The sequence below is a fragment of the Magnolia sinica genome, chromosome 9, assembly GCF_029962835.1.
Source record: "Magnolia sinica isolate HGM2019 chromosome 9, MsV1, whole genome shotgun sequence".
NCBI lineage: Eukaryota > Viridiplantae > Streptophyta > Magnoliopsida > Magnoliales > Magnoliaceae > Magnolia > Magnolia sinica.
In genome coordinates this window covers 86,595,360-86,619,957 of record NC_080581.1, presented here as the reverse complement: position 1 = coordinate 86,619,957, position 24,598 = coordinate 86,595,360, and the positions used below count along the sequence as shown (strand labels likewise).

At 40.8% G+C, this 24,598-nt stretch overlaps 2 long non-coding RNA genes and 2 other non-coding genes across 5 annotated transcripts; 3 read left to right on the top strand and 1 right to left on the bottom strand.

Moving 5' to 3' along the window:
• Positions 1 to 266: 266 nt before the first annotated feature.
• Positions 267 to 4,639, bottom strand: LOC131256524 (uncharacterized). 2 transcript variants are annotated; one of them, XR_009176865.1, is made up of 5 exons: positions 3,578 to 4,639; positions 2,057 to 2,180; positions 1,773 to 1,900; positions 998 to 1,307; positions 267 to 456 (listed from the first exon to the last, which is right to left on the bottom strand). It is a non-coding gene; the product is annotated as an uncharacterized LOC131256524 (long non-coding RNA). The 2 variants fall into 2 exon arrangements; XR_009176864.1 differs by having other exon boundaries at positions 267 to 1,307.
• Positions 4,640 to 14,640: 10,001 nt separating this feature from the next.
• Positions 14,641 to 16,921, top strand: LOC131255951 (uncharacterized). Its single transcript, XR_009176531.1, has 4 exons — positions 14,641 to 15,201; positions 15,364 to 15,413; positions 16,501 to 16,562; positions 16,656 to 16,921. It is a non-coding gene; the product is annotated as an uncharacterized LOC131255951 (long non-coding RNA).
• On the top strand, positions 15,975 to 16,053 carry LOC131257104 (small nucleolar RNA SNORD25). Its single transcript, XR_009177123.1, has one exon. It is a non-coding gene; the product is annotated as a small nucleolar RNA SNORD25 (small nucleolar RNA).
• Positions 16,283 to 16,427, top strand: LOC131257272 (small nucleolar RNA snoR136). The gene has a single exon (XR_009177280.1). It is a non-coding gene; the product is annotated as a small nucleolar RNA snoR136 (small nucleolar RNA).
• Positions 16,922 to 24,598: the final 7,677 nt, after the last annotated feature.

The following is a 24,598-nucleotide window of genomic DNA, read 5'->3' as shown; positions in this document are numbered from 1 at the left end:
AATAATTATTATAAAAAAAATAATAATAATAATTCAATCCCTGATTATCTAGTTCTTTTCACCTAGAGTTTGCAACACAGCAGTAACTGTTGAGGAAGCCAACAATAGTTGGACTAGGGCCTCGTAGCTTTCCTTTTATGGAACTTGGTAGAATCACGTCATTTATGTTAGGGCTGGACTAAACAAATACCAAGTTGAAATAATAGAACTGATGCAAATAATATAGAGCTTATTTGTACCAAAATAGATGTACCAATAAGCCCAATTCAAATTAATGAAAGCAATAAAAAAAAGAGTTAACGAACTGTCAATCTGAATGCATGAGAGCATTGTTGGAGTTGGCCATATGAGAGTAAATTTGTAGCTATATGAACAAGGCTGGTATGTTTGTCAGCAAATGACCGGAACTTCTGATGGGCCAGCCATCATGTCAACAGTAGTCATGGTTGCAATGTTCTGCAATTTAAAGAACACTACAAGGTATCAACAATTTAAAGACCACTATTTCAAATTCAAATAAATGAGGCCTAGCTTAGTCATCCTCAATGACCATGCCCTTCATAGGCTGCTGAAATGGGTGACTCCTAGGCTAGTTATTTCTTCAGGTTGGTACTATTGCTTACTGCAAATGAGGGGTCGTGGTCCTCACAACCTTTCTACCTCTGTAAGTAAGACATGCATATGTTGGATGTGACATGATGTCTCATTCATCCACAAGGTCAAGACGCTCTAATAAAAAATAAGCAAACCAGGATATATAGCAGACTTGTGTAGGTCCATTGTAGCTATTGCAGACTAGCGTTTTTAAGTAATCAGATCACACTTAACGATAGTGACTCCAACATATGATATATAGCAGTTAAACTAGGAAATGGGTATGTACCACATATGGAATCACACTTTTAAGAGTAATCCGTGAGTTCAAAAGCTAGGATGTATATCTTAAATGCACACAAGTACCTACCAAAACCCACATTCCTTTTCTATTCATACATACCTGGTAGACTGGGCATGTCCTTTAATATTGGTTGACATGACCATAAAGTGCAATATCAACCTTGTACTTCTGCCAAAGGTTTTGTAGGCTCTCTCTTCCCATTGGCTCTGCAAATTCACCACTCAGGCCGTACCAGTACCCTGAACTGTAGCCAAGAACACGATGACCAGCAAAGATCAACCATGGTTGTTTCTGCCTATCCGCTGACGAAAGGCAATGCTCGATGAATCTGTACTGTTCCGAACCCTCTCTCCAATCATGTTCACTGTCCGCTATGCATAAATGGAACAAACCATAGTCTGTAGAATACCTGTAGAAGATTGGAACATTAAGCATGGTGAAAAACGAGTAATGTTCATTCTTCACATACACCTCAACATTAAAAAAAATAAATAAATTGTATTGGCTTTACTCACATGTGTGTACGCCATATGAGCCATCCCAAAGGTGGGCTTTCACGTTGATCCACTTATCAGGTGGGCTACCCATGCGGGTTGAACTAGATCATTGTCCTCTTGTTGCTTTTGTATCATGTGGCCCACTCGATGAGTTGGTCAGTGCAATTTCCACCTTTTGGTTGGATTAGGTCATATAAATGCGGCATATCTTCCAAATTTAGATGAGTTTTGGATTGTGTCACATGTGATGGAATTATAACTCCAGTCATCAAGCCATGTCGCATGTGGGCCCCATTGAACAGATAGTGCTAGATAAGCATGAATCATGACTTGAGCAAAATGAAATTGTGCAAAAAACAAACACTTTTATTTTTTACCAAAACTTGGCTCTGTTGTCAGCTGGAATTCATAGAACATTGTCTCAGCCAGCACGCCATATTCCCCACCAGAATCCGTATTTTCATAGAATGATCCTGACCCTGGCCAGTCACGCTCATGATTCCCACTGCAAGCAAATAAGATCGCAAAAGTTTCAGGGATTAACAATATTACAACATTTATATCCTCTTCAAAGAAACAAAAATAAGCAAACCAGGTCAGAGCAAGCAGAAAAGGGAAATAGGTGATCAACAAAATTGTTTGTGGATAAGTGAGATGATACCTTGGAATAAATATTTCATTGCAGAAATCCTCCATATTCTCAGCTGTCAACTCTTGCTCCAGAAATATTTTGACAGCAACATCTGTCCCATTCCATACGCCACGAAAAGCTTCCCCAAAGAACCCTAAAAATGAATTAATATACAAGTATTTAGCCTGAGAAACCACCATTCACCTTAGTTTTAGCAGTTAAAAGTATTACTCAATATAGAAACAAAGTAGCGTGACCATTTCAGCACACGTGATTTTAACAGAGGTTAAAGTAAGACATATTCAGCAGCCTAAAAACATATGGTAACCATATTTTAGCTATTCACTCCACTGTGAATGTTGCCAAGTATTTGAACAATTTTACTAATGTGACATGCCAATTAACTGACAGAGATAGACATGTGGCAGTCTAGTCCCAGGGAGCCAACACCTTGAGGTCTGGTGCAGGGCACAACAGCCCAAAATGACATGTTTGGTAGTTGCATGTTAGAAGAAATGACATATTGCCAATGTGAATGTTGCTAACTATTTGAACAATTTTACTAATGTGACATGCCAATTAACTGACAGAGCTAGACATGTGGCAGTCTAGTCCCAGGGAGCCAACACCTTGAGGTCTGGTGCAGGGCACAACAGCCCAAAATGACATGTTTGGTAGTTGCATGTTAGAAGAAATGACATATTGCCAATGTGAATGTTGCTAACTATTTGAACAATTTTACTAATGTCACATGCCAATTAACTGACAGAGCTAGACATGTGGCAGTCTAGTCCCAGGAAGCCAACACGTTGAGGTCTGGTGCAGGGCACAGCAGCCCAAAATGACATGTTTGGTAGTTGCATGTTAGAAGAAATGACATATTGCCACCTTCATGCATACTATAGCATGTATAGGTATGCATGTCTCATCATCATCATCATCATGGCCCTGTCCCAACTACATAATAGTACGGGTCCTCTTTTTAAGTTTTTTTGTTTTTGTTTTTTAGGGCCTGTTTGGGAGCTCCAAAAAATACAAGTGACAGTTTCATGAAAAAAAAATATATTTACCAAGAAAGAATTTGGAGAGAATTAATTTTTTTAAAAAAAAAATTAAAAATAACAAGGGAGGAGATGAGAATATGTTTTTTTTTATATATAGGAATTAGTCTATGAAAATGTTTTCCGCCAAAAGGTGGAACTCCCAGTCAAGGAAAAATGTCATTTTCTGGGAAAGTATTTTCCACCCAAACACTTTCCAAGTAGCAAGCAGGCTGTGAGAGAGAACAATAATTTATTCAGAAACAAAGATGGAGAAAAAATAAGGGTGATAATGGAGGATTGTCGCCCCAATACAAAAGGCCGAGAGCCACTTTAACCTCAAGTAAACCCAAGAAAATACTGTCTAAAAATCTTTAGTCATTCCAATTTAATATACTTGCTATTGATATCAGTATGATGTGAGAAACCAAAACAAAAGTAGAAAAAGTTTCAACGATTGCAACTCTCCTAAAGACATAATATAAGTTTCAAAAGCAAGAATAGTGCTTACCAATCTCAACACGAGTGCCAATGGATAGTTCTGAGAAATCAATTTTCCATTCTTGAAAAGGTGACCGGGGCTTATTTAGAAATGATGAAGATTGCAACCCTTTCTTCCATGTTGAGACCAAATTCTGATACAAAATGCCCTTCCTATGTTGAGACCAAGCATTTACTCCTTACAGCATCCTGCCAAAATTCCGATACAAAATGCCCTTCCTATGACCTTGCCATTGGCAGTGCCATTTAAGATATGCCCACTCAAGATACTTCAATTATACAAATAAAACTCAACAAAAAAGTTTCCATGCAATGATCTAATGAGTCTAAAAAGCAATATCTGTCAGAGAATATAATGAGAACTGATGTAACAAGATTTCATGTTCCATGTGTTCAAAACAGTCTCAATTGCCCGAATACAACAATTTTGCTCTAATTTTTGTGATAACAGAGATTATTAAGACCAAGCTTGTTGTCAAGAACTTAGGTTGATAGGTTCACTCTGGAAAAGACACCACGGGAGAAAAATACATTGATCCACTTGATGTAATCCACTAATCATTTCCACTTTGGATCGATAATCATTAATTCCTTGCCATTTTATTAGAGCTAGAGAAACATCCAAGACATCCATTAAATGGATTTGGAGAAATATCCAAGAAATTCATTAAATGGATCTGGCCATGTAGATGATCTGTCTCAAAAATTAGGTTGTTTTATTCTTCAAGCAAGCAAAATGTCAGGAACAAGTTGATGGCTTGACAACATGATCGTGCACCAAATATCTTTAAAACAATTGCATATATGTGCAAGCCACACACAGATAGATTCACATTGCATGTGTGTGCATGGCAACATGATCATGCACAAAATATCTTTAAAATACTTACCTCGGATTTGTGGTCGACGAAATTACAAAGTCTATTTGAAACTTACTGCGAAGGTTGATTCAGTTCACACTAGATAAACTGGGCTCAGAAACTGAGCCAAGCTAATAATTAGATATGAAGAATTACAACTACTCAGAACCAAAGAAAATAACATAAAGAGGATGGAATAACTCAAACCATCCCTCTTGTAATGGTGTTACAAGAAACTAGTTCCTTTCAGGCATTTCATCGAACAACTGGCAGGCATCAATAATCATCCCACATTTCACATGCATTAACAGCATCTTGTTCCTCAAAACCTCCAATCACCATTTCAATCTAATCCTTACCATCCCTTGTAACTCCAATAACTTAAAGGGAATTTCTATGTACAAAGGGCTCAATGGATAAGCTCCTCTTTTATCAAACCATTCAATACAATTTCAAAGATCAACAATCTATATAGAAACCATAAACCAGGTTTAATACGATTCAATCAAAACCAGTGCCCATTCGATGGATCGGAATTCCGATTCAGTTGGAATCTCATTTTTATTTTTTTATTTTTTTTAAAAAAAAAAAGAGGAAGAGGGCAAATAGATAAATAAAAAAATTAAAAAATTAAAAAAAAAAAAGAAAAAAAGAAAGGAAATACCTCTTGAAATCGTTGGAGCGAGAGAGGTAGAGCTGTGTTAGGGTCGGCACTTCTCAGAGAGGGGAGATGTGTTAGGGTCAGCACTGCTAAGAGAGGGGGAGATGAGTTAGGAAGATAAATGGGGAGCGAGAGTGATAGATGGGAAATGTGTTAGGGAAAGAAATTGGGAGTGAGAACGAGAGGGGCAGAGAGATGGAAAGGGAAACAGATTAGCTGGTGTACCACACACCACCGACCTCAGTATTACTATGTTCTGTGGGCCCCACTACGAGGCATGTGTTATATCAAAACCATCCCTCTATTTGATGAGGTCCTTTTAATGCTTCAGTCCAAAAATAAGGCAGTTCCAAGATCAAATGGATCACACGGCAGAAAGCAGTGGGGGGTTGAACTTTTACCATTGAAACCTTTTGGGGGTCAAAGAAGTCTTGGATTAGTATGATAATTTGTTTTTCCTCTTCATCCAGGTTTTAATGACCTTATGAACAGATTGGATGTAAAATAAACATTACAGTGGGCACTACGAATGTTTTAATGGTGTAATCATTGTCCCATTGTTATTTGTGGTGTGGTCCACTTAAAGTTTGGAAATGAATCATCTTTGGGATCATACACTAAAATGATCTCGCCAAGTGGATGGACGGTGTGGATATAGTAAATACATCATTTGGGGCCACTTACGTTTGATCTCCTATGCACTACGTACACACCAACGGGTCGGTGGTGTGTGCTACGCCAGCTAATCCACCTCTGATGGAAAGATTTTGGACGGATGCAGATTTCCTGTGAAAAGGCTTGTGCAGGAAGTTCCTCCATTGAAACTTAGGCCCACTCTGATATTTGTGAGAAATCTACCTTGTTCATCTATCGTTGAAATCTCCTTGGGGTCGACAATGATGTTTACATGCCATCCACACCATTCATAACATCATTCCTACTAAGATGTATTGAAAACGCTAATATTATCTTGATACAAAACTTCTGTGACCTGATGAATATTTCAACTGTGGATATTCAGTCCTCACGTTTTCGGCACACTTGAGTATTGTTAGCCGATTATTTTGTCTTAAAATGATCTAAAAAAGCAGGACAGGGTGGATTTATCACCAACATCATGGTGGGTCTCAACTAGATTTCTAATCCCTACGAAAGCTTTAGCAAAAAATCTGTCGGTTTTGAAATGATAAAGATGGATTATAGTGCTCCAAAATCCTTATCGCTAATTTTACATTTAAAAACGGTTTTAAACCGTTCTAAATTAGGAACGGCTCAAATACATATCCGTCCTAAATATGTGATTTCGACGTAGTGACAACGTGCATGCAATGGGGTGTGCGATTTGAGATCAGTATCGGTCTTCAAGCAGGCCTCTTGGACCTTGGTGTATCTGCCCTTGCCAACTTCAAGCAGGTCCATGTCTAGTGGGCTGTGCATGTATGTTGAATGTGAATGTTTTGTTATCTATTTAACTGTGGTTTTTTTCATACACGTGGTTCAGTTGAGGTGTGAACTGGCTTGAATATTTGAGCTAGGATATATTTAATGCGGGACCCTCAGTGGACAGCTTGAATGCTGCACAGATATGCCTCGTTCACACGTGGGCAACTAGTGTTCGGTATTTGCAAGTGGGCGACCATAAGTAGCATTTCTCTTGGGTTCAAGCACATATCTTGATGGTAGACAATGTGCTTTTCAACATAGGTTGGGTTGGGCCCAGCGAACCTATAACCAATTAAAAGAAAAAGAAAAAGAAAAAGTACAATTTGTCTTTGTTTGCTCTTCATCCAAATTCAACCATATGACAATTTAATTTGATAGAACTGAATGGAATGTCTGTCTCCTTGCAATCAGATGACCAAATTTATCATTAACTGTGAACTCTGAATGATGGTCTTTTCTTCTTTCTTTTTATTTATTTATTTATTTTAAAAAAAGAGTTTGCGCTTCATTAATACGACAAAATTTACAATCCTAGGCTATTCGGGCAGGAAACAGGGGCAAAAGGCCTGTCCCACCTATCGTATCCTATACAGAGGAGTTTCTACGATACTCTCTAATGGAGCCTAAACCGCTTTATCCAACAGGTAACGACCCTTAACCAGCTGGGAAAGGGAGGAAACCTCACTCAAGGACCTGTCGGTTTGCCCCTAAACTCTGAATGATGGTTATCCATGAGAAATATGCTTGATGGTCACACATGCCAACCCACTTATTTGGATCAGATCTTTCTTTTATCTTTTTGTCTATCATTTTAATTAGCATTGCCTTAGTTCCTCAATAGTTAGTTAACCATTTATTGGAAGTGTAAAAAAAAAGAAGAGAATATGTGCTTCATTAATAGGGAAAAATTTACAATCCTAGGCTATTCGGGCAGGAAAATAGGAGCAAAAGGCCTGTCCCACCTATCATATCCTATATAGAGTAGTTTCTACGACACTCGCTAATGGAGCCTAAACCTGCTTTATCCAACGGGTAACGACCCTTAACCAGCCGAGAAAGGGAGGAAACTTCACTGAAGGACTTGTCGGTTTGCCCCTAAACTCTGAATGATGGTTATCCAGGAGAAATATGCTTGATGGTCACACATGCCAACCTACTTATTTGGATAAGATCTTTCTTTTATCTTTTTGTCTATTGTTTTAATTATCATTGCCTTAGTTCCTTAATAGTTAATTAACAGTTTACTGGAAGTGCAATTTTATTTTATTTTTTTAAAACTCTATATATGTATATATTAACAAAGGATGTACAAATCAAAGATAACAGGGGCTCCACAAAAAGGATATGAGCCCCACCTATCAATGAGCGAAAAAACAAAAACTGGAGATGTGAATCAAGAAGGCCAACCCACCCTTAAGATCCCCAATTTGCCTCTCCAGTCATAGGAAAAAGAAAATGAAAGAAGAGAAAAGAAGACTACAACCCCTGCTCCACCACTCGATAGGGGAGCAAGCTACTACCATGCAAATAGCCCAGACCCCTCAGCCACCATCGAACTGGATATGAACGGCCCCCCACAATGACCATATCTCCGCCAACTCAGACTCTGAGTAGCGAGGACTACTGAAGCAGCCACAAAGACTACCTACCTCTGAGCCCGACTAGCAGTGCCCAACTAGTCAATATAATTACAGCTTCGGGACAACACCTAGAGACCATACTGAGCAGAACTTGACAGCTCCAAGCGCCACCCTGTTTAGGAAAAGGGAACCCTAAGCAAGGGAGGGGAGGTTAGCAGTTGTAAGGAGAGAGTCCTCCATTGGACTTCACTCCCAAATTTGGCTATCCCATCAGCCACTCCATTGGCCTCTCTTGGTGAGAAGGAGATCCTCAAGCTGACCCTCTTATTAAAATAAGAGATTCTGGCCCAGATATACCAGTAGGTCCATCTCGGGTTACAATCTTTGTTATGCAGATCGACTAGACTTTTCGAATCGCTTTCCATGACGATACATGAATAACCTTTCACCACGGCCATAGATAGACCCTCCGACAAAGCCCTTGCTTTTGTCCTGAAGTTTGTGTCATATCCGTAACTTGAGGAGAAGGCAAAGAGGAAGTCCCCACTACTCCCTCTACAAATTCCCCACCACTTGACTACCCCGGGTTCCCTTTGGCTTATCCGTCTACACTTATCTTCACCCAACCCTTGTCATGCCTTGCCCACCTCACGACCGATGGTCCCTTACTGTGAAGAGGACTGGATTCAATACCCAATGCCTGAAGGGCCAACTGGCGGGATAGGTTCTCAGTCTTGGGATTGGGTAAAGAAGGGCTGATAAGCTGAATCTAATGGAGCACCCTGTTGATCGTGTGGTTCCCACACACTGGCCTCGCTTCGAACCTTGATCTGTTCTTGGCTAGCCAGATCTCCCAGAAGATCAAGCAAGGTAGGATCTTGGAGGACACAATCAACTTACTCTTGAGCTTATTGACCCTTTGACCTGACACCCTTTTAAATGTGAGCAGAGAGTCGTTGGCCGCCTTCAGGGAGTTGCTAGTCCCATTTACGAACAACACAGTGTCATCGGTAAAGAGTAGGTCAGAGACGAGAGGGCAGCCTCCCCTCAATTGGAAGGGCCTATAGAAACCTCTCTCTAGCATCCTATGGAAGCTCCGACTTAAGGCTTTAGCTAATAGGATGAACAGACTTGATGAGAATGGGTCTCCTTGTCACAGACCCTGAGAAGATTTGAAGAAACTACAACTTTCATCATTAATAATCATCGAGAACCAGCAATTGCTCCAGCATTTCTCTACCAGCTGGATCCACAACCAACTGAATTCGAATATGCTCGACACTTCCACTAAGCAGCTCCACTCTACTCTATCATAAGTTTCTCTATATCCAGCTTTAACAAGATATTGCCTCCCCCCACCCTCCTATACATATCCCGAAACACCTCTTGGGCTAGAGCTATGCTTTCTGCAATGGAGTGACCTCAAAAAAAAAAAAAAAAGCACCTTCTTCTGCTGAGATTAGCCTAGGCAGCAATATATTCAACTTGTTAGCAATGACTTTGGAGAAAATTTTATAAACGCAGTTACACAGACTGATGGGGTGGAAGTCTAAGAACTTATCTGAGTTGGTTGATTTCGGCATGAGGCAAATGAGGGAGGTTGTGAAAGCTCTAGGCATTCTTCTGCCTTTAAAAAGAGATGTAACCGCTTGAAGCAGGTCCTGACCAACGATATCCCAACACGCTGAGAAGAAATCACCAGAAAAACCATCGGGGTCCAGTGCACCATCAGTGGGAGTGACTGGACTGCAGCCCACACCTCCTCTATGGATGGATCCCTCAAAAGAGCAGCATTGTCTTCAGCCAAAACCACCTGCGGGATGGGCTCCAGGATGTCTCCAATTGATTTAACTAGTTCAGTCGATAGTAGGTTAGAAAAATAGTTGATTACCTCTTGTTTGATTCTCGTCCGTTCAAATGTCCAACCCTTGGGTCCCAGATTAATCTCTGCAATAGATGTCTCCTAGCTCAAAGCGAGGCCATCTAGTGGAAGAATTTGGTGTTGCGATCTCCCTCAATTAGCCACCTGTTTTAAGATTTCTGTTTCCAAAAAACCTTTTCTAAGAAAGTGCTGGAGGTGTTCTCGATCTTGCTTCCTTTTCTTTGGCTATGACTTGAGAGTCTTCATTAAGTTGTACCTCATTCTCAGCCCCATGAAGTTCTTCCTCTGCTTTCTTGATCTACTGAAAGATGTTACCAAACACCTCCTGATTCCAAACTTTCAACGTGTTCTTCACATTCTTGAGCTTGTTCTGAAGGACATACATTGGTTGACCCATAATGTTGGAAACCCAAGATGCTTTGATTACATCAAGGAAACTTTCATGGAAAACCAACATCCTTTGGAAATGGAAGGGCTTCGGGCCTCCTTGAAACTCTACCGAGAAATAAAGGAGCAGGAGGGGGGAGGGGCCTGGTCTGAATTGGTCCTGGCCAGGTGTTGGACTTGAAATGTAGGGAAGCAGAGCAACCATTCTGAATTGCACATCACACTATCTAACCTCTCCAACATATGGGATCTCCCCGGATAGTTGTTGCTCCATGTAAACTTACTACTCGTAAAACCAGCATCCAAAATCCTCGCCTGGTCGATGGCTTCAGTAAACTCTAACGAACCGCCTGGATCTGGTGGGCGACCCCCTAGCCTCTCTATAGGATCAGTTATGGCATTGAAATCGCCCCCCACTGCCTAGGCTCCCTGACTATTTGACGTAATGACTTCTAGATCATGTCAAAGCTGCTTATGAAGCACCTTGGGGCACTTAGCATATGTTATTGATAAAAGTATTTTTTCATTGGTCCCTTGATATGATTTGGTTGGTAGCTAATACTCACTCCACTAGCAATGGCGAATTGTAGATGATCCAAATATTCCTTCCCTCCTCAGCATTAGACAACGAAGAGTGATAACCAAGACGCAACCATGTTATGATTCTCTTGGTCTTCCCCAACATGGTTCAAGAAGAGCTACAATTCGACGTTTGTACTTTGTTATTTCCCTCTTTGCTGATCTGATTGTCTCTGTGCTGCCCGCTCTTCGAACATTCCAGATTAAGACATAAAATATCCATCAATTACAAACCCTGAGTCAACGGCCCAACGTTTTTGTCTACTCTGTCTAGCACTCCATCTAGGGAGAGGGAATTAGGTATGAGGTCAGACTAGTTCTAACTGATGATGATCGTTCTATATGCTGGTTAAGAGCCGCAACAATAGGTTGACCCTTGTTATCCTCTCCAGTAACCAGATTAAAGCTCGATTCTCTGACTTGGTGATCCTTCTGAAATTGGGTTGTTGGAACTAGTTGGTGGGAACTGTTGGTGTTGGGGTTCCAACCCCACGTATAGCCTTTTCCTCATGCAACTACCCTATTTTGGCTTTGAGCCGCTGATAGGGATTTGAGGATCAATGTGGGGCGATGGGACTAGATCTTCCTTATCCCCTATGAGTTGAGCACAAATGTTGGCCACACAGCCCCTGCTTCAACTAGGGCTGAAAGTCGGGCGGGTTGGTGCTCGACCCTAACCCAACCCAAAGTTCCTATGCCTCAATGCTAACCCAACCCAACCCAACCTCAGATTAGGAATTCTCAACCCAAGCCCAACCTAAGTGGGCTCGGTCAGGTTGAACGGGTTGGTCGGGTGTATACGTGCTAATATTTTCGTTATTACATTAGTTTATTATATTTCAATATAGGACTCGTTTTTTGTATCTATGATTTTATTAATTATATATGTGATTATTCATCATAAAGAACTTCATTTTTTTCTTTAAAAAAACAAACTAAAATATAGGACAACTACTCCTTTAAAAGTCATGTAGCATAGCACGCACTTTATTTGGGAGAGATAAATCTGGCATATCTTGTTAGCTTGAGTTATTGGAAATGACATGGACAAATGAGACCCGAAATCACTAGTGTGCCTTCGACACAAACGATCCACACTCAATTATAATTTATAAGTAACTTATATATTGATTGGGTTCAGGTTGGGTCGGGCAACTCGAGACCTCAACCCGAACCCGATCGAAGTTTTATCGGGTTGGTGTTTGTACAGCCCAAGCTTGAGATCGGTCCCGATACATCCTGCCCGAGCCCAACCCAATGTCTGGTCGGTCACGGGTCAGTCGGGTTGAACTCGCCCAACTTTCAGCCCTAGCTTCCACTACCAAAAAAGGGGTCAAGGATACAGACCACGTTAGTTTTTTGTTATGGATATAAACCTTAACTATAGTTACTACGGTTTTAATCCGTAGCAAAAAAGTTGACACATCATTAATAATTAATGGTGTTGTAAGGGGCTCTATGGGGCGTAAACAAAACTATATGTTCTATCTAAGCTGTCCATATATTTAGAAATATTACATTAGAGGATGAAATAAAAAATCAGCTAGATCGAATGCTCAAGTGGACCACATGGTAGGAAATATGGATATTAAATCAAATTTGCTTCTTATGGTGTGGCCCACTTGGGCCTTCAATCTATCTTAAATTTGGTATCATGAACTAAAATAATTTAATAAAATTATGGACCGGAATGGATAAACCAAATACATCACGGTGGGCCCCATGGAGCCCCTATCAGGACCGTCCACGTCTGTTCGTGAGACAGACGCCCAAATTTGGGCGCGCGCTCAAAACAGAGTCGCGCCCAAAAAGGCTATTTCACTGTCTCTCTTTCTCCGTTCCGCATTCCCTAATCTCCTTTTCCTAATCCTCCCTCTCCCTCCCGATCTCTGCTCCATATCTCTCATTCTCCTCCTCTCTCTCGCGCTCTCTCTCTCTCCCTCTCTCTGAATCTTTTTTCTTGCTTCTGCTGGATTTCATTTCTAGAGTCTCTACTCCTTCTGGATTGATTCTTGCTTCTTTCGGAGGTCGACACTGCTGCCTTTTTCAGGTTGGATCCCATGGCAAGGACGAATCTCTCTCTCTCTCTCTCTCTCTCTCTCTCTCTCTCTCTCTCTCTTTCAATTATTTTAAGAGAATTTCTATTCAGTAGTTATCTGTATTTTCAAATTCATGGAAATAGTTTTTTTTTTTCTTTTCATATGGGAAGTGGAGAAATTTTGGGGTTTTGAGATGCTGATTGGTTAAATGAATGGCAATGTGATGGGTTGGTGGATGCATAATTCAGCAGTGGTGATTGTTTTGGGCTGGACAGTTTTGATGTTTCTGGATGGGATTGGTTTTGAATTGAATTGGTGCTGATAGAGATTCTGTTGTGGTGTTAATAGATTATTGCATTTTCTGAAATTGAAATATTGGGATTTGGTAAGAACTTTAATTCACTTATTTGTATTTTTAAATTTGTGGAGAAATTTTGGGGTTTTGGGACGTTGATTTGTTAGATGAAGTGGCGTGTTTCTGTACATTGTGTGGGAATGTGATTGGTTGGAGGAGATTTGGCGCGGTCAGAGATTAACACAGACACAAAGGGGTTCGACAGGAAAGTCGTTTCGATCCATGTGTAATTGAGCGGTTGTGATTGTTTGGGATGAACAGTTTTGATGTTTCCAGGTGGGGTTGCTTTAGGATTGAATTAGTGCTGCTAGAGATTCTGTTACACTGTTTTGCATTTTTCTGAAATTCCAATTTCAGGATTTGGAAATTTGCCTATTTTGCTTGTTTATTCTTCTTTGATTCTTGCTTTATTTCCAATCCCATGTTTTGATGCTATTGAGGTGAATCTGAGATGGTTCTTTCAATGCATGTTCCTAATCTGACTTTAGAAGCTTTTGAATGTTCCATGAAATACCTTTTGTGAAAAGATTGCAAATTGATTTTGCTCTGATGATTTTGCCTTGTGATTGTTGGGTATTATTCCCTTTGGAAAGTTCGATGTTTGTATTTCTCATGTGTGTATCTTCTGTTAAATACATACATTTTTTTTTTATTTGTTTTATCCCCTGAATACAACTTTACCGAGTCGCATGACATCTCTATTGTCCATGTGGCACTAGTGCAAGGTGATCAGGACCATTGATTTTGTAGTATGCCATATGGATGGGCCACCCTATAATCCAGGGTTCTGCTCTGTAGTAGCCATCCGATCTGAGGCCTGAAAATGTGACTGTTTGCTACAAATCAGCCAACCATCCTCTCAACATGCAAAGCTCACAACAAATGGGTGGTCAGAGTTGTCGAATCTTATGGGGTTCCTCTTAAAATTGCAGCATTTACGTAGCTTGCTGGTAGGGATCAAATTCTTACAATTGACAATTTTCGGAAAAAGAGTAATGATATTGCCAAATGTCAGTCTTCTGTGCCTTGAGGATGTGGAGTTTGTCGATCATCTTTTTATTCACATCACCTTTTCCTAGGTGTTTGGTCTGGTATTTTTATCCATTTGAAGGTTTCTTGGGTTATGCCTAGATCTATGGAGAGCTCTTCCAATATGGACCCAATGGTGGAGGGGGACAATTTGGTAAAGCCAGATGGAGGGTCATCCTTTTAGCTGTTCTCTGGGTCATTTGGATTCTGTAAGTTTATTATATATTACATTGATTTCTTTGTGGGGTTTGTGTTGCTTTTCTTTTTTTTTTTAATCGCTCGTTGGATTTTCTGTTCGTATTTTGTGCAGAACTCATTAGTTCCTGGAAATTTGGTTTGTTTTGATTTCCAAATCTTCCACTGAATTGTCTGCTTGGGTTTGATGGTGGCAGTTCAAGGTTAGTCATGAATTCCAAAGGCAATGCTCTTTTATTTCTTTCTCTTCTATTGTTTTTCAAGGTTCTCTGCTCTTCTTTTGACATTTCACTAGGTGCGAGGTTGTCGAGCTTTGGCCAAATAAAAAAAGAAGCAAGAATGTATTTAGGAGTTTATGTTTCTGCATTGTGAGCGTAGGTTTTTGGTAATTAATTCTATTGTGGCTTGCTTCTTTTGATTTATAATTTTGACTGGATATCCTAATGAAGTGTCTGCCTTTTCATTTATTAGGCATTTTTGTTGGCTGTATAATTTATATTGGAGAATCTACTTGTTTCTCTTCATAGTGTATCTTCTAACTTGTTCTATTGGATCCCTGACACGACAGCAGAACTCATGTTTGAAAAATACAAAGTCCCTGCATTATTTTTAGCCAAGAATGCTGTACACTCTTTGTCCATCTCTTGATTGCATATCTGAATTGAAGTGACACTAGTACAATTGAAAACCCCATCACGGGTTATGTTGCATTCCTCATTCCACTTTCACCAGACCATTATATTTTTTGGTTGTCCGGGAATTGATGGTTTTATTTTTCTTTGCCAGGTTCTAACGTCTTTTGCATCTGGTCGTGCTACCTCTTTGGTTGTTGATAGGTGAAAGTTTTTATACTTGCTTAAAATTTCCACTGCTTTCTTCAATTTTGCTTTAGCAATTTATATTGGTTTTTTTTACTTGGATTGTTGCATATTTAGGTGTATTTTAGTTCGAATTAGCATCTTCCTGCATCATGTTGCATATTCTGCACTTGCTAGGATGATACAAATTTTGTTTTGTTTGATTGCTTCTAGCCTTCTACAGAATATTACTCCTGTTCTTTTGTGGCCAAATTTAGAACATAATTCAAAGCATTTCATTTTGTGGAATATATTCATACTTCATCATCAAGGTTAATATTCCCTTGGAAATTATTGCTAAATACAAACAAGGAATAATAGCTTCTTTTTTTTTTTTTTGTGGACCATACACCGTTGGGCTCACCACTCAAAAATGGATGATTTGGTTCATGGTGAGATTTGTATGTGTTTGAACTTAGTCCAACACTGTAATTAAACCTGTGCATGCATTGTAGGTCAGATGAAATCCCTGTAATATATTTTCATGACCCTTAGTTTTGCTTTTTTATTTTTTAGTAGGCATTAATTTTCCATTTGCCATATGTCGATGATGACTCCATAGACCTGTACTGAATGCGAAGATGATCGGAACAAAGAACATCTAAGGGGCTGAGACTTTTTTTTTTTTTAAATAATTATTTCCCATATGTGAATGAATTGGAGATCTGTGCTATCTATACTCTCCTTTTTTTATGCATGCACTTTTCTTTTTTTTTTGAGATTAGTTATCATGGTTTGGCTTATTGTATCAGCCTGGTACAGCCGTTTTTGACTGGTCTGGTGCTACGAAACAGATTTGCAAACCTTGTTAGAGATTGTGTATTGCAGTTGCAACAGTTCTTGTGAATATCACAACTTCTTTTGTGTATTCTTTTGGCTGCTTGAATGGTTCCACTCTTGCAGCTATTCATTGAAGTGAAGCAAAAAAGAAAGCTCCCCTCGCTATCCAATGCAGCATTTTATGTTGTATTTGGACATTGGGAAGCAACACATAAAAATCATTATTTTTTAAAACCTGAATTTTCTTTATTCAGCTGAGAATAGGATCTTCTATTTGCTTTTTCAGTCCATCGTTCCAGAGGTTTGCAGTGATGACTTCCAAAACAATAGAAGACATTTCTAACTAGGGTAATGCAGAATGTTATTTTCACCATCTACAATGTGTTTGTGTAGTGATACATTCTCATCTAGAGTCTTAACAAGAGTTCTTGCTAGCTGCAGCTCTAAAGAAAAGACGAGAATTAACTGAGCAGTTGAAGGATTTGTCTAGCAACATTGAGGTAAATTAGGACTGTCCCTTCCCATTTTTGCCCTGAAGAATGATATGTTACTTCCAAGACTAAGTTAATGGTATACTATATTTTTCAATTTGTACAAGTGGGACTGTGCTTTAGTTACATTGGATTGATGGATCTTGGGACACAGATGCAACAACCAAGTGGCTGTCCACCCTCCTAATTGGGCAAACTGAGAAACTCTTAAGCACTTAGGAAATTAAGGGCCCAGCTGAAGGATAACTTGATCCCCTGTTTTGGATTTGGAGATGGTAGTTTCTTTTGAAGTGATTTGTTAAATTAATTATTTTAAAGAGATTTTTTCTCGATTTTGGAGATGATGAGTACCTTCTATATTTTGGCAGCATTGACTCATGATCAAGATGTCTTCAGCGTCTACCCAGATGATAGACTCTGTAATGGATTTGATGAAGCACTGATGCGGTACAGAGAAATAGTTCCCCATCTGCGACTGGCTGGTTGTTATTCACTCTTTGTTGCTTTATTCTTGTTTTAGGATTTTCCGAAGCTAGTCAGTGATATAACTCGTGATTTTATTGTTTATTTAGAAATGAGAATGTGGGATGCATTGAATGATTTGATTGCTATTTGTAATAAAGGCATCAGGTTTTTTTTTTTACTGATTGCATTTTATGTACTATTCCGATCAGCATTAATCTTAGATGAGTTATCAATCATAGTAGGTTCTTGCAATGGAAACAGGCACCATTATTATAATTTTTTTTTTTATAAATTTTCAAAAAGTAGCTATAGATTTTAGCCGTAGCTATTATTCTGAAAATTGGAGCTATTATGCGTAGCCGTAGGTACATTTCGTACAGAAATTATAGCTACGGACTTTATCTGTAACTATTGATATCTATTGCTACGGATTCAATCTGTAGGCATAGCTACATTCCGGTACTGAAATTATAGCTACGGCTTTTGTCCTTAGTGATTGATATCTATTACTACAAATATAATCCGTAGCCATATGTTTTTTTACCTTTAGCTACCCCACCAATAGCGACGGACGTGCTACGGACTAGATCCGTAGCAAAAGGTCTTTAGCTACGGTTTTTGGCCGTAGCATTTGCCCTTTTTCTTGAAGTGTTCTACCCACAACTGACTCTGGATACTGCACCTAAGCCGAATGCCATCTGCATTGACCCTACTGCCAAATTTCCTCCCTTCTGTTCCAACCAAAACTGGGTTCGCTTCAGTATAGTCTAGCGTGAAATATGGGAACAAATCAATAGCTAGGTGAGGGCATCCCAATTCCCTACCTTGAATTGATGGGAAAACTGGAATCCACCCCCCTAACTAAGAGAATTCCCATTCACCTAAGAAGGAGAACTAAAGCGATCTTTGCAAAGGATCTGCAACTGTGACGGCCTAAAGGGGGAAGCCTGCATACCAAATTCCATAGGACTGTCACCTACCGAGATGGATCTAAAATTTGTACCACACGACCTAAGGTAGCGGTAGGATGCTTCACCTGCCATATGTTGTTCCTTAGTAGCAAAATTGGCTGGATGGTCCGAGAGAAGTTCCACAATGCTTCTATTTCCATCTAGCAAATAGATAGGTTCCTCTACTGGGATCCTTGACTGATATGGAGTAGCAAAGGTGGAGGGGAGGCTAGGCCCTCCCTTGGCAGGAACAGCCATGTTCCAGAGGGACGGTTGAGCAGTAGGAACTGAGGATTTTGCCCAAAGCAGTGAAGAAATGCCATTGCTCATAGGCTGCCATTGATCTTGATGGGGACCCAATGGTGGCACCAGCGTGATAGGATCAGGATTGGAGATGTCCCTGGGTGAGCCATCTGGATCATTACTATGAACAGAATGGGTGATCCCCTCCTAGGTGGTCGGAGGTTGCACATTGTTGTCTTGAGTCATCCGAAAAGATGATTGTTGAAGGGTGATTGCAGCGTTCTCCCTCCCTAGGGATCCATCTGGGGGAGGGGCGTTGCATTATGTCGAATATCTGGTGGGCAAAGCTGTGAGGTCCTTTCACAAACACTTGAAGGGTGGTTAGGAGGAGTCATGTTTACCCATTCTCTAGTTGTCTCTTCCACCCTAGCTGTGGGCATTGGGGCTGACGAGCGGTGAGCAAGAACCCCTTATATTTTCAAGGATACCAAACACTAGATAGGATCTCCCAGCCAATATGAGCTCCTACACATTGTGGACATTCGAACCTGGCCTAAGAATCACTCGCACTTGAGCAAACACCTAGAAGATCCCTTTATTGGCAACACTATAGACTTCCACGACTTCCTCGAAATATCTGCAAGGTCCATGATCGTAGATTTGAACCAGGAATGAGTTGGGATACCATACAGGTAGATTTAAACTCCGTCTCTACCGAGAACTGAGTCAAGAGACCAGGTCTCAACTCTGGATAGTCTCATGCCTAGATGGAGGGTTGATTCTACAACGAAGGCACACATCTCCTCTCTTGATTGGAATAGTAGCAGGAATTTGTCCAGGGAGTTTCTGGTCATGAAGTGACGCAAGGATGAACGTGATGAGGATAAATACTCCAAATCCACAGAGCTTCTCTGGACTCCTCACAGAGACTTCTCGAATCCACGAGGAAAGAAAGCAGAAAAATAGAAATAAATTCTAATAAATTCGAAATTGTTTAATTGATCCTTAAAAACGAGTTCACAACCCTTTAAATAGGGGTACCAAGCAATGTGAAAGAAATCAGAATCAAACTACAACTAAAACTCCTAGAAACTGCGACTTACTATAAATAGTAAACTTACTATTTATAGACGGTCGTGATGTCTACTAGTGCGCAAGGTTTTCGGCTAAAAATAGTAAGTGTCCTATTTGGCTTCACCAAACCGTTCTCCTAATTATTCTAAAAGCTCTTTTCACGTTGGGCGCAACTCCTAAAGCCCGACAGATGAAGAGTTATAATTAAACTAAAACTTACTATTTACAGTAAAAACGAAATTAAAACAAGGAAACGACCGTCGATCCAGGGGTTTTTCATAATTCTGGGCTGCGCAACCGGGCATAGCAGGGTTGGTTGGCTTCAGTAGCTCGTTTTACCCCAAAATCATATATTTTATGTCAAATAACTCATTCCGGATTGCAAGATACGCCCCATTTAAGGTCCGATGGTCTGGATCACTTCTGTCGTCGACCAGGCCTTTTCTGATCCATCTTGGCCATGTAACTGTCCACGACCTACTCTACAGCATGAAGTCTATCTGTAAAGCTGTGAAGTTGGAAGCACGCACAGAGTCAATTAACTGTAGGAAAAAAAAAAAAAAAAAGGAAGAAGAAAACAGGGCAGTCGATGGCCCTTTTTTTTCATTCCAAACTATTATCAAATATACATTCGAGCTTCCCCAGGAGAAAAAGACCTAGGAAGAACGCCTATCATTGCTGACACTGAAGAGGAAAAAAAGAAGAAGAAGAAAAGAAACCAAGAAAACCTCAAAGCCCCTAGGAAAAGGCCAATCGATAGAAGAGAGGCTCCCTAATACTCCCTAATTGCCCCCAACCCCACCTTATCTAGGAAGAAGAGCCCTATGACCTATGGAGGAAGATCAACAAAATGAATAAACCAAGAGGAGTGACTGTCACTACCCAAATGGGCCATTGCATCAACCGGAGTGTTACCTGTTATATTTTGTTTTAAAATAATATTAAAATTTGAATTTTCAAATTTTCGGTGATTTCCCTCCACATTTAAAAAGCTTTGGTACTTTTGTGTTGTGGGTTTTGTCCCACATCGGATTTGAAAAGGTAAACTATCTTGTATATAAGATAGTCTTTTTGCTTAGGGCTTGAGCCCCTTTCAGGGGGCATGTGAATTTGGTCCTGTGGGGGGGCTATGCCAATAGCTCTAATTTATGTCATTGACCACACACGCGCGGGCGCACGCGCCGAGCCGAGCCGTGCCGTGCCAAGCCGAGCCGAGCCGAGCCGAGTTCGAGTCCGTGTGCGCGTGCGCGTCGCAACGGGACGGGACGGGCTGGGCTGGGCGCGGGCGCGGGTGCAGTGTGTGTGTACTCGTGTGGGTGTGTGTATGGGTACTCGCAGGACTGTATGTGTGGGAGTGTACTCGCACTTGCGCTTTTTCGTTTTAAACCAGAGAGATACGTCCCTTCCGGTTAGTCGCCTCTGTTGGGTTTAAACCCAACAGACCTAACCTTTTGAAAAGGGTGCTTATGCACCACTTCAGAGTCTATATAAAGATTACCGATTCCAGTTTTATATATACGAAATTATTATCTCTCTTATAAAACTTTCTCTGATACAATTTTAAGAATTTCACTGAGTTCATCGCTGAGTCAACTTAGCACTTTCGGATTAAACTGCAAGTGGTTCGTGCCCGTGTACAGTGAGTGTACCGCTGGGACCGGGTCATAGTCGTTGTATCCTGGAGGTCGATTGCTCTGGAAACCTGTTGCACTTGGGACGCTGTCCAAGGGGAGCAAATTCGATTTCAAGCCGAGTGACTCAGTCACGCCTCGACTCAATTCAATAAGTTCTTCTTTCTCAAAATTTATTTTCCTTTTTTTTGGTTCTCGACTTTTAATAGTCTATTTAATTCAACCAAATATTCCAACATTACCTTCCCTGAAAATATGGACAAACTGAACCTGACCTCTTAGTTTGAGCCTCTCGATTCTGTTAAGTCAGTATCTCCATTTCCAACCTGGGTGGGAGCCCCCATTCAGAACATTCACCACCAGTTGCGAATCCGATTTTACAACCACTTTGGTGTATCCCCTGAATAAGCAATGGGGAAGACCATCATGGATTGCTCGGAGCTCGGCAATGGTGTTCAAGCCTTCCCCATAACCTATTGAGAAAGCAAAGAGGAACTCTCCTTTGTCACCTTTGCAAACACCTCTACCTCCAAATTTACTTGGGTTTCCTTTAGATGACCCCTTAATGTTAACCTTTGCCCAATCTCTAATCGGTTTAGACCACTTCACCACCATTGGTTGATAGGAAGGTCTCCCTATAGTTGCTGGTCCCCTAGCAGATGTGAAACCTCGGAAAGCTGTTCCAGGAGCAGTGAACTCCCTATTAGGGTTACTGATATAGCCTATCCACTAGTTGACATGAGCAAACAGGGCAGATGATGAGGTTGGTTTGCCTTCAAAGACAGCTACATATTTGGACTTCCATATTTTGACAAAGAATTAAACACGGGGCCAGCTTCTGGACTGTGGATTGCCACACCCTGGATTTGGGAGCACTCCACCACTGTGCTAGTCTTGCTTCCGCCAACATTGCCGACATTACATTGATACCGAACATCACCCTGAAATGAGTCCATGTAGTTATCGCCAACTTGCTACCAAGGAATAAGTGATGAATGGACTCTTCTGAGGGACCCTGATTAGCAATATCCCCGCAAAAAAAAAAAAAAAAAAAAAACATTTTGACGCCAAGTGAATGCCCCGAGCTTGGAAGGCACCATCCAGTGGAATGACTTTTTGCAACACTTTCCAAACAAATAGAGAAATTCTTGGAGGCAGCTTCACATGCTAGACCCACTTATAGCCCAACCTTTGCGAGGCCAGTTCGATCTGCATATATCCCATGCTGATTTTACCGAGAAAATGCCGGAGGGAGTTAAAGGCCAAAAAGAAATATCTAGGCCTTCGGATAAACAAAAACCCACCTGAAAACTAAAGTCCACTACTTCCTACGGAAGGAATCCGAAAACAGCTGAAGGAGGGAGGCGGCCGTTGATATCTAGAAACTGAAACACATTCATAGACAGCACCAAAGCAGGAATTGGCCTAACTACTAATTGCTGGGGAAGGCCCAGTCCTGTCCAGTTCACACGCCAAAGACTACACTTGCCCTTGCCTAGCTTCCACTGAACCTAGGACTCCATCAAGGGGAGTTGTTGCAGAATTCTCTTCCACAATGGCGACGCAAAACCTGCTGGATGTCCCAAACCTGTATGGGGCAGATCCTTGCTATATTTTGCAGACATAAAGAAGCTCCATAAGCTGCCTTCCTCCCTGAATTTAATCACCTAGGCCATTTTCAGATGGAACGCCTTCATGACATTGGAGAATTTCTTGATACCAAGACCGCCTTCTTCTTTTGGCAAAGCAATCACCTTCTAGCTCTTCCAATGCAGCTTCCTCTTGTCATCTATCCATCCCCAAAAGGAGTTGGCAAATCGACTTTCCAACGACGCCAAGACCTGAGCAGGCGGGCGGGTTGAGGACAAAGCTTCCCGCTTCGTGGCCACCTCCCTCATGTCCGCCATTATAGAAAAGGTCCCCTGACGCGACATCTGCTTATGCCTGCCAAGAACTGGTGAAGACCCCTGGGCTATTCCCTGGCCATGAGGAAGTAAATCCCCTCCCTTGGCAACCTTCAAAAAAGGGTTAGGGCATCTAGGGGCCACTGGCATTTGCAAGGGGGAAGGGGCTGGGGACTGAGGATGGGGGCTACCAGTCTTGATCCTACCTTATTAACTGATACTATCCGGCCATCGATCCTTTTCCGTTGAGGACACCCATCGCTGCATTGGCCTCATCTTCATACCTGAATTGAACAAAGGTAAAACCCTTAGGGTGCCGCGAGATAGAGTCCCAAGGGAGTGAAAACGTCTACGATCTTCCCATAACGCTGGAAGATTACTCTCCGGTCAGTTCCATTATAGTTGAAGGGGAGACTCCCCACGAAGAGGCTGAATCCATGGGAACTTGGCTTCTTGGAACACACTCACTTCCAGAGATAGGCCACTTCACTTGCCTGCGGTCTCCCTCTGCTCTTCCTCCGGTGGGGGTCTGGGTCGATAGAGCGACCTCTCCTGGAAGGAGCTCTCCCCCGAAGCATTCTAGACCCTTTAGTGCAGTTTTAATGCATATATACTTCACTAAAAAGCTTTCTTAATATTTTACACTTAATTATCATTGCCTTAGTTCTGCTACAAACATTTGCAAGATATAAGCTTATCTTACAAACGGGTAAAAGGGCAACAATTTGTAAGATAAGCTTATCTTATAAACGTTTGTAGTGGATCCGTTCTCTACTGGCAGATGTGATTTTTTAAAAACATAATGGGCCTTAACAGATGTATGACTCAAGTGTCATAAATCATATTCACTGTCCATTTTTTAGTTTCGTGTTTGGATGTTAGTTTCTTTTCCCTTTTCTTTTCTTTTTCTCTAGAAAAAAAAAATGTTAATAAAATGAAAATAGTAGATTTAGTTTTGATGAGAACTCTAAAATCTTCTTTTAAATTCTAACTTTAAAATATATATATATATATATATATATATATATATATATATATATATATATATAAAACATGTCTCGAGTTCTTCTTCTTTTCTTTTCTTTTTCCTTTTTTTTTTTTTTTTTTTTTCCAAAAGGAGGGGACACGCCTCTATATTTTTTATCAAACGAACAGAGGATGTACAAACAGACTTTCAGGTGGGCTCCACAAAAACTTCAGGCATCACCTATCATATCGCCTAAACAGCAAATACAAAATGGAAAAACAAAAGGCTAAAACCACTCTGACGCAAAGAATGATCCAGACTGGCCTCTCCTCCCAGCAAAGGAGACAAATCCGTGCTCCTCCACTGATCGGGGATCATACCGACGCACAACTAGAAGCTGATACCCTATCTATAAAAACAATGGCATAACCTCCCTTTGAGCCCAAGGATATCCCTGAAGCTTTAATCCCACTCTGATCGAGGACTGCCCTAGCACCAAAGGAACCAGACCCATGCTCCACAAAACCAGCAAAAACAGGGCAGCAGACAGGCCGCAGCTGCTACCAATTGGTTAATAAATTCTAACTTAATTTTACGTAATTGGTTAATATGGTATACGCGAGAAGTATTAGTTTGAGTTAGTTTGGCACTTGGGTTTT